This window comes from Adiantum capillus-veneris, chromosome 23, assembly GCF_014529385.1.
Source record: "Adiantum capillus-veneris isolate H3 chromosome 23, ASM1452938v2, whole genome shotgun sequence".
Classification (NCBI taxonomy): domain Eukaryota; kingdom Viridiplantae; phylum Streptophyta; class Polypodiopsida; order Polypodiales; family Pteridaceae; genus Adiantum; species Adiantum capillus-veneris.
Genome location: NC_140953.1, coordinates 108353772 through 108365262, shown reverse-complemented (window position 1 = coordinate 108365262; position 11491 = coordinate 108353772).

Genomic DNA, 11491 nt, shown 5'->3' with positions numbered 1-11491 from the left:
GTCTCAGAACCACTTTTTTAGTGGTGCTAAACCCCTAAAACGTGGTTAAATTTTTATTATGTTATTGCAACAATTTTTGTGGAACTGCAACACCATTTAATGGTGATGTTTGGGGGGAGTGGTGAAGCATTCTTAACCACTTTTTAGTGGGGCTAAACCACTTTTTAGTGGTGCTAAACCACTTTAGTACCACTAAAAAGTGGTAAATTTTTATTGAGTTTTTTTGAAACTGCAACACTTTTTAGTGGTGATGTTTGGGGGGGGGAGGGGGGAGTGATGAAGAATTCTCAAAAACCAACATGTCAATTCCATCGTACGTTTACACCAATTCCATCTTGTTCAATCTTTCACTAGATGATATAAATCAGATTTGATTTGCAATTCAAAGGGCATGCTATTGTATATTGCCTCATGGTTTTCATTGGAAAGTTCGAACACTTCTCCTATGCCATCGAGAACTACAGGCTCCATAGGGAACTTTATTGCCCTTATCAAGTGGGAATATATGAAAACTATTGGCTTGTTATCCCACAGCTCATACAAGTTTTCTTGTAGGGATTTATACCAATGGCCCGTGACCATATAAGTATGCTTCTCTATCTTGTTGCCCCATGCATCAATTCGCTCGTTAGTTGTTAGGCCCTTAGCTACTACACACTTCAAAATGCAGAAGTCAACAACCTCCTCATTATTCTCTTCAGAAGTGACAGCAAAATTGTCTCCGTGTGTGAGAGCATCCATAATTACCTGCATAAGTGGCACCATGGAACTCCTCATCGTCTGAGTCTCCGTATGACTGGGAATCATTAGCAAGTGGCTCCAAAGTGTGATATTGACACGTCTCCACATGTGATCTGTTCATACACTTTTTCCAATGGCCAAGCCTGCAAGGAAAACAAAAGCATGACAATCGTTTTGATCGCAATGCACAAGTGTTGTTCTCATAATACCCATTCACATAGTGCATTGCTCTTGAGCCCTTCAATGGTTTGCACTCCCATTGATGGGATCGCTGAACATCGCCTAGCTTGACCTCCCAGAACACCCTACTGACCTCGCTCTTTTGCTTGTCATACATAGTAGTTGCTCCAGTACTGAGATGCATTCTCAAAAAAGAGACAACTTCAACTGCACAAGTCAATCGCACGCTATTTTGCTTCAATTGCTCATGAGTTAGAGACCTTTTAATGACAGCCCTAGCCCCATCATGCTCCCCCTTCCCATGTCTTGAGCAAAATAAATTCCAATTCATTTCCATGCCAGTAAGGCTCCAATATCTAGCAACAAAGTAAAACGGTCGCTTTGCTTTAAATTTTGAAGCTGCGCCATCTGACCAAACCCAATGTTTTTTAAAGCTTAGCCCTTGATCTCTCAACCATTGAGCATGTAAGAGAAAAGCATGCTGCACAAATAAGGTGTCATGTTGTTTATCATCTGAGACAAAAAAGTGCATGGTCTTCTTTATTGCACCTGATGCGATGTGGAAATAAGTAATCAGGACAAAGATAGTGACCTGCTTAGTGTACCAATGCATTGACTAGATCGCATTTTGCTCCTTGAAGGAGTAGTTCTCTGCAAAGTCAACGACGGAGACAACCACATTATCTGGAAACAAAGAAATGCAGTCCTTGAACTGTTGTGCTTGCCACCTAAATATAAAATTGTGAGTGACATACTTCTTCAAGTGGTCTTGGTACACTCGCAAAAGTTCTCTAGGCAGCATTTTCTTGTGGACAATGTCTTTCACAGTGCTCTTTCTAGCTTCATTGTTTAATCCAGTAGCGCACCCACTATATTTTCATAAAACTTCACAGATACTTGCTTACTCTGCTCAACTTCTTCTCTTGGACAGATCTGAATATTACCTACACCGCATGCATTGCATGTTCCCATTAAGCATTGGTAGCTATGGAAACTATGTTCTGCAAGTATAGGGCAGAGTATAGACTCCAACAGTGAAGTGGTACTCATACTTGCATTTTTGTATGCAAGACATCCATGGTTGACAACTTCATCATGATGAAGGCATATAGGGCAGCTGCACATGCAGCAAGAATCATGAAGATCAAAACTTCGAGTCCGCATGTGATTTACTGCCTCTTTAAGGAAAATCATTTGTACATGCACAATACAACAGCAGGTGTAGCGATCCCTCAATTTTCGGACAAAGAACGGTTTCATAGACTTGAAGCAACGTTGTGAAATCTAAATATCTGCATACTTTGTCTTGAATCTTAAATAAAGCTCCACCTGCAATATACATGTATACAAATGTTAAAAATAAACTTAGCATTCAAAACTGGTTAAATTGTTTCAAAACATTAAAAAGTGATTCTATATCACTAAAACCTGGTGTGCACCACTAAAAACTAGTAATGATACATTCAGTAGTATTGTTTTACCTGTGAAAATAATGCACCACAAATACAAATTAGTGTAGAAACTAGTAACCATACAAAAAGGTAGAATATTAAGAGGTTGTGTGAGGACAACTTAATAGTGGTGAGAAACCGCATTCAGCGTAACTAAAAAGTGGTTTGGCACGACTTAAAAGTGAATTCAAACCACTTGACGGTGATGAACCGCCAATAAAACATGGTGTGCACTGCTTGAATATGGTGGGCAATGATTAAAAGGTGGTGAGTAAGAACATGAAATTTCTGGGGAAGTTCAGAACTAGCACTTAAAAAGTAGCTAGGAGGGACAAAATACTAAGCGACAGACCAGCATTAGCACTAGATAGTAGTCCAACACAACTTGAAAGTGGAGGAGCTCTTGTGAAAAGTGTTTGATGACCACTTTAGAGTGGTGAGCGACTAGTTCAAAGTGGCCAGTCACCAATTAAAATCTAGCACTTCAAAAGTAGCTGTGAGGGACAAAATACTAGGCGATGGAACAGCATCAGAACTAGATAGTGGTCCAACACAGCTTGGAAGTGGAGGAGCTCTTGTGAAAAGTGCTTCATGACCACTTGAGAGTGGTGAGCAACTACTTCAAAGTGGGCAGTCACCACTTGAATGCGGATTCTGGTCACTTGAATGCGGTTTCTGGCCACTTGAAAGCGGGAACTTGCCACTTGATTGCAGTGACAAGGTTTTAGCTACCACTTGAAAGTGGTGTCTTGCCACTTCATCACTTGCATGGAGTGATGACTGACGTAGTGACTTAGCACATGAAAGTGGTGTCTCACCACTTGATGACCACTTGAAATTAGTGAGCAACTACTTCAAAGTGGGCAGTCACCACTTGAACGCTGATTCTGGTCACTTGAATGTGGTGTCTGGCTACTTGAAAGCGGGAGCTTGCCGCTTGATTGCAGTGACCAGGTTTAAGCTATCACTTGAAAGTGGTATCTCACCACTTGATGACCACTTGAGAATGGTGAGCAACTAGTTCAAAGTGGGCAGGCACCACTTGAATGCGGATTCAAGTCATTGGAATGCGGTGTTCGGCCACTTGAAAGTGGTGTCTCACCACTTGGGAGTGGTGTCTCACCACTTGCATGGAGTGATGACTAATGTAGTACTTTGCACATGAAAGTGGTGTCTCACCACTTGATGACCACTTAGAGTGGTGAGAAACTAGTTCAAAGTGGGCAGTCACCACTTTAACATGTTTTCTTGTCACTTGAATGCGGTTTTTGGCCACTTGAAAGCGGGAACTTTCCGCTTGATTGCAATGATAAGGTTTTAGTTACTACTTGAAAGTGGTGTCACACCACTTGGGAGTGGTGCCTCACCACTTGCATGGAGTGAGCAGAAATCTCTAGTTTGTTTTCAACAGATACAAAGCAAGGGCCTCTCTTGAGATTAGCTTGTTTTTAGCAGATGCAAAGCGATGGCCTCTCTCCAGATGCAATCACCTATGCATGCATCTTGAAGGCATATGGATCTACACAAGATGTTGATATGTGCACAAAAATTGACAATGGTATTGTTATTAGAGGCTTTTGAAAAAAGATGTCATGCTTGGCACTATCTTGGTCGATAATTATGGAAAGCGAGGTCCTCTCTGCAAATGTAATCACCTCTGCATGTATCTTGAAGGCATGTGGGTCTACGCAAGTTGTTGATATGGGCACAAAAACTCATAAGTATATTGTGAGACAAAGACAGTTGAAGAAAGATGTTTGCTTGGCAGCATTGTCTTGGTTGGATATGTATGCCAAATGTGGTATGCTTGAGAAAGCACAAAAAGTGCTTGAGGAGCTTCCTGTCTGGAATGTAGTCTCTTGAAATGCACTGATTGTGAGATGTGTGCAACAAGAGGAGGACTAGAAATCCCTAGGCTATATCCAATGGATGCAAAGCAAGCTCTTCCTATATCCTCATATAGGGATCACTTGGAACGACATCTTTTCGAATGCACTAGTCATGGGATACACACTATAGGAGCAAGGCCAAAAAGTGCTAGGATGTTTCCAGTAGATGCAAGGCCATTGTATTTCTCCAAATTTAGTCACATATACTTTTATCTTGAAGGCATGTGGCTCTATGCAAGTGCTTGAGGAGCTTCCTGTCTGGAGCGTTGACTCTTGGAATGTACTGTTCTCCAAGATTTGTCCAGAACTATAACAAAATTTTCAACGCTTACACTTAATTGAAAGAGCATGAAAAGAGGAACACAATATAAGTTTCAAAATTAAAATCGGATTCTCCAATCATTAGAACGGTTGATTACAAGATGGAGTTGCTTGGCTGCTTGAGCGTACGCACAATAGAGTTCTTCTTCTCTTCCAAAAGATAAGCCCGCCTTTCATACTAAAGTTATTATCTTTTATACCTAGGGCTTTCTGAATGGCCAGTGGCCGCGTCACATGGGCCTTTACAAAGATCATGTAAGAATCACGACTCACAAAACAGATCTGCTGCTCCGAAATTAGTATTTACACATAGTATAGCTACAAGAGCTTTGAAAAATAAGAGAGTATAAATATATAAAAAATGTGGTGTTTGGCTATATGGGCGTCCGTATGTTGAAATGGCCAAACATTGGCCAAACATTTCCTTCTTCCTAGCTCATATCATCCCTTGACACAACCATGTGCAATCTGGTCATTAAAGTGAGCTTCAGGTTTGTCTTTGGTTGGTTTTTAGCTTTGAAATTGCTTTGTATTTGATGACACTCCCCCCTTCCTTGAGTGATTTATATATTTTGTGTGCTGGTTGATACACGAGTTTGGTTTCTATTGTCAAGGAAACTTTGCATCTTGTTACGCATTCTCCTTTTGTTCCTACTTCTGACAATGAAGATGGCTATTGGTGTTGCCTGTCTTTGTAAAATTGAGTCTCTTTGGGTCATTGAGTTTATGATGGATGTTGCCCTAGGATTGCACGGCAATGTGAGTTCTTTGCAATATTTCACCAACTTGAAGCACTATAAGAGCTCCTTATGATTATCGTAGATAGCTTTGTTACTGACTTTGTCATTGCTTGTCCGTTGTTCTTGTATGCTATTCATCGACTTTCCATTGTTTAATGGAGCTCTGTTGTTGTCCTTAAAGAAAAATGTAGTTGAGACCTGTAGACAGCTAATGCTCTGATGCTTTGACGAATGATATGGGTAGCAATTTCCTTATTGATGATGTAGAAGGAATATATACAAGAGGATAGTGATGAGTGTTTCTAGATTAGGGTCTACAACTTGGATGACCAAAGGAAAAGACACGGTGGGAAAAAGTACCTTTGGTACACGCTCTTATTGGAGTTGAGAAATTGGACCTTAAGTACATGTTCATGCAAGGTGAGTGCTTGGGGAGAAACAAAGGAAGAGTGCCTAATACAAGTCTCAATTATGGGACACTCTATATGAATACAAGAAATTTGTCAAACAAAAGCATGTAGTGCGAAAGATAGATATGATGGGTGCTTCAAGGAGCAAATGTAGCAGCAAAGGATGTCGCAATAGCTTCCACGTTTCCAAGAAGGGTTTTTGATGTAGAAGCTTCTCCACTCATATCTCAATGTACCTAGTGTGGACTTTCTGCTTCACTTCACCTGACTTAAAATACATAGAATTTGACTCTTATGCTGCTCACATATACCGACATGGGTGACATAATGTAAATATGCTCAACTCTTAGCCCATAGCTAAGACTCTTAAGCCATAGTGAATATTACTTGAAGCCTTTGGAACTAACACCTATTGATTTAGTGGCTTAGCTGCCTGACTCTGATTCTTTTGCCATGTATTTTTAATGGCGACTTGGACGTACTTGTTCAAGGCCAGAAACCCAATTCCATAGAGTCTTACCACGCACCAAGCGATTTTTTCCGAGAAAAGACAAACCCAAGCAAGTGTTTGTACACAAATAGTAAATTTTATCATCAACATAATATTTATTGTTTGTTATATATTGATGCACTACAACAAAAAGAGTTTTCAATGGATAGACTACCTCCTAAATTCCAAAAGATCAAAGTTTACTTTTTTAAAAAGTAACACAATATTTGAGAATGTTATCTTCTGGCTCAATCTCTATTTATTTAATTGTAATCTCCTCTGCTTCTACTCTTCTTTGGCTTGGATTTTTCTCGCTTGGGCTTCACATGCTTGAGCATGAAGTAAGGTTGATAGACTAGTAAGAGCTCTATACCATTACTTAATGCTAGTCATTCTATGTTTCTTTTTGTAAGGTAAGTGCTCCCTTGTCTAGTACTTTGGTTCTTGATTGTCATTTATATTTGGAGCATGTGCATCCTTCCTCCTCTTAGCCATATCAATTTGATAGCACCTCATTAGTTCATTTATACACCAATCATCCCTTCCATGTCGTCTTGCCGTGCCCATACTACAAGGTTGTGATCTTCATACAAGGGCACCCTTTTTACACGACACATGTCAGACAAACACCATTAATTATGAAAGACTTCTTTTGTTACAATAAAATCATGTTTTTCTACAATTGACGACTATATGTCTTTTTTAATCAATTCACAAAAACAACAAAATATTTTGGAACTTTTCGATTGTGATCTTTTTACCATACAATGTGAAAGAGGGTGGCATTGAAGGAAACAATATTCAAAAATTCCAGGCTAGTTTTGAGGGTGGCATTGAAGGGAACTGGCTAAATTTGGATGATTTTAGTGTAAAACTCGGTAAAAATCCATTTTTTTTGTTAAAATATTCATTGTTTTTTTTCCATTGGTTCCTACAAAAGGTTTTTTAATGCAGCCTCGTGGTTTTGTCATAAAAGGACAAGAGGACAAAGTGTGCAGATGTAAGAAGGCTTTGTATGGGTTGAAGCAATCTCCTCGTGCTTGCTATGAGAAAGCTGACACTCATTTGGTCAAACGAGGCTTTCGTAACAGTCCAACAGAATGCACATTGTATGTAAAGCGTGAGGGTGATGTACTTCTCATTGTGGTTCTTTATGTCGATGATTTGCTGATCACTGGACCAAATGGGAGACATATTGCTGAATTTAAGGCTGATTTGAATGCTACTTTCAAGATGAAAGATTTGGGGCTGTTGCATCATTACTTGGGTATACAGTTTAAGCAGTGTGATGGTGGTATTGCCTTGTGTCAGAAAAGTTACATAGAGACATTACTATGTAAGTTTGGACTTGAGGATTGCAAACCTATTGCCACTCCCATGGAAACAGGTTTGAAGTTGAGCCTACATGATGCTGGCGATCCTGCTGATGTCACTCTTTATCAAACTGCTATTGGCTGCCTCATTTATGTATGCAACATGAGTCCGGATATTCAGGTTGCAGTCTCACAGGTCAGCAGTTTTATGCATAGTCCAAGGTCTAAGTATTGTCAGGCTGTCAAAAGATTTTTTGCTACCTTAGTGGCACACTTAATGAGAGACTCATCAATGGGAGGATAATGAGAGACTTGGGTCACTTATTGCATTGACAGAGAAAGTGGGTTTTGTAGATTTATTCAATTCAAGCTTAGGACGTGTTTTTTTTATGTGACCCTTAATGTGACAATGAAAACAACGACCTTCCTTAGAATAAGTGCTTTGTTAATCTTGGCTTGTTTTATCCCAAGGGGGGATCATTGACGCCAGACTTACATACTTTTTCGGACTCAGATTGAGCTGGTTTGTTTTGACACGCCAGTGTCCACAAGTGGTTTTTATTTCATGCTTGGTAGTTCATGTATATCATGGTTGATCAAGAAGAAACCTACTATGGCCACTTCGAGTTGTGAGGCTAAGTACATGGCAGTCTTCACAGCTACGATTGAGTGTGTATGGCTCAGACGCCTTATGGATAATTTGGGTGTTGGACAAGACACTACCAACACTATCTACATTGACAGTCAGAGCGCATTGGCAGTTGCGAGGGGGCCGAGTGTTTCATGCTCGCACAAAGCACATTGAGGTGTGTTACCACTATGTCAGGGAGAGGCTCTCAGTAGGAGAGATCAGCTTGGCTTATGTGCCAACACAGGACAACCTTGCAGATCTTTTCACAAAGGCATTGTCTTGTGAGAAGCTCGAAGCTTTCCACAAAGCTTTGTGCTTACTTCCCTTTGTGGACTGATCATGTCCTTAGGCCATGGCACTTCCCTTTATTCATGTGCCATCTCTCGTTCACCGCATCACTCCAGAGGGGATTTGTTACCATATGCATGTAATAGTGATGTGTGTGAACACACTAGGACCACCGGGGCATTTTTCCCTCTTTATGAGGTTTTCCCCCCCGTGCTTTGTATATACGCCCATCACTCTAGAGCTATCTATCTGTCCATTGCACACTAAGTAACACACTCTCTATTGTGTGCCTTGAGCTTCCTTCGTCTTCTCCAAGCTGTGTGCGTTTCTCTGCAACCCTAATTCCAACATAAGAGCAAGCAACTCTAATCACCGTGATTGCCAAAATGGAATGGGAGCTGATCTCTCCAGACAGCTTATTCCAGTGTCAGAATTCGGAGCTACTGTATATAGAGAGTTCAATTATGATATATTGAAATGAAAGACACTTGAATACTGGAAATGTTATTTGTAGATTCGGATCATTAGCTCATGAATAACCAATATAGAGTACAATAGGCTTAGGTTCGGATGATTACAGAAGTAATGATTACAAGGGTGAATCTGGAAGCTAAGAGCTCGTAACCCAAAAGTGTTTAGACAGTCAAAAGCCAAAAAGTTAAGTAGCCGGTTGCAATGTAGTGGGTCTTATTTATAGCTCTCAAGAGTTACTGTAGTAACTGCCTACGGTAATTACTGCCAGTGTAGTTGTTCTCGCTTCCCGCTGGTCGTCCTTCTAAGGGACAGTTCCCGCCTGCTGGGACTATCCTTGCCTTCTACATGCACCTCCAGTTGTAAGTTCACCACCTAGAACAACGTTACAAGTAAAATCATAGGAGAGTACCTTACCACCCTTGCAACTAGATGAAACACCTAGGGCGGTTGAAAACTATTGGTCAAAGTCTTCACCCATAACGACTTGGAAATGATTGGTTCCAAAAGGTGACGACATCGTTTCAAAAGGTATGATCTACCCAAGGAAGGGGGGAATGGTTACTGACATCCATCATGCACTTGCTCCCCTCTTAACCTTCCTCCCTGACCTCTCAATCTCTCAATCTTAGGGAATGTATATAATAGCTGCCCTATACTCAAGAAACAAAAATAAAAAAGTAAAAGAGCAAGAGCCACCAAACAAAAAGCTGGAAACCTACAAATTCGGGTACATGACCCAAAATCATAAAAACACATTATGCACAAGGACACGACCTTTTGACATGACCCTCATAATATTTTCACACTAAACATCATTTATAATGTATACAGATATGGCTAGTACGCTAGAGTCATCCACTCCTACCTTGGGTGAGAGGTACCCTCTTTACTTTTCACAAGTGTTTCACATAGTCTACTCGGTGCTTGCCTGTGAATGGGATTTAGTAGATACACTAGCGTGTGAGTGAAATTTTGAGGAATTAGAATGGTTGATAAGTCTCTTGAACATGACTGATTCCTACTTAGTAGAGAGCGTCTCTCCGATTGCACACACTTATCCTTTTGACCAAGATGACTATAGACGTCTAGTGACATTCTTAGTAAACATTTGTGCCTCTAATGATGAGGAAGATTCACATGATTACACGGATGACACGTATGGTCTCACGGATGATGACTTTGTTTCTCTAGATGATGACGAGGATAGGGGTTTAGACCTAAGGCTACCCGCCCATCTATTCAACATCATGTTCCCTTGCCTCTCTAAGGGGATGCAAATAATTAGTTTAGGGTTCCTTATGTTGTTTTGATTGTGTTCAATATTAAACGTTGGTGCCTCTTCCCATTGATGTGTCTCCTAGAGGTATTCCTTGTGTTTTCTAGTGTGTGTGTAGGAATGCATTGTAGTTATTGGGATTTTTAATCTTTGTCTAGTTCACTCTTCGAATTGAGCGCGATCATCAACCCGAACAGGTGTTTCTTGTCCATTATCATTGTATCCTATTGTTTTTTTTAGCATCCATGGTTTTTTGCTTTAACTGTGATTGGTAGCATAATATTCATCACATTTGATTAATATTCAACATTAGATTCAATATAATTTTATGTCATAGTCCCTTGTCTAGGTTTATGAATCAAGTAGTCTGACTAAGCTAGTTTGACCAAGATAAGCGTTGGATATCTTCTCTTAATACCATGGAAAATGCCTTCCTAATTGTCAATGGTTACTTTGGGTTTTTAATCCAATTTAGGTAGCATTGTGTGCAATGTACAAGTGCTTTCTAGTGGGCTTAATCCCTCTTGACCTTTAGTTTAACTATTATAAAGGGAGTTTACTATTGTGATGAGCCTGGGGAGGGTAACAATGCAATATGACCCCCAAAGGTTACAAAATAGAAAAGCAATGAAAAACAAACAAACAAAAAACAAAAGTGCCAACAATGTAAAATCTTAATTTGGTACTTCACTCACATGTATTGTCTATGGTACTAGAGCCCTAGAGGTTCCCAGTGTGGGTGCTTTTCTTTGAAAAGAAAAAAACCCAAGGCATGCAAAATAAGCACACATCAAAAATTGAATCAATGTGAAAAAACTTTGGGGGGTCAAACAAAGAGAATAATTCATGCGATGATTCATAAGCAATTCCTTTTATTGAAGCTTAATTAGACGGTCTTTTAGGTATAGCCTCTAGTCAGCCCTCGAACATGAAATACTTTGCTCTCGTGATTAAACAACTTAATTGACCAGTGAGAATTGAGAAGTTTGCCCACGGTATTAATAGTTGACCTATAGTGCCTCTCGACCATTAAATTAGCGACCCTAGACTTGTTTATTTTTTGACCTTTAAAATTGCTTATGCATTTGATTATATTACAGTTTCATGATTACTACTAAGAAATTGTTTAATATTATGTTACCACATATGCTTTTTAATTGTATATGAGAATGCAATTACTGTGCCAATTTTGGTTGATTTTGTAGTGATTGAAGAAGGCTAAGGACATTCAATCTCAAATGCTCTTCCCCTCGATCAACGAGCTTCATCTCATTAGCTTTTGAGGAT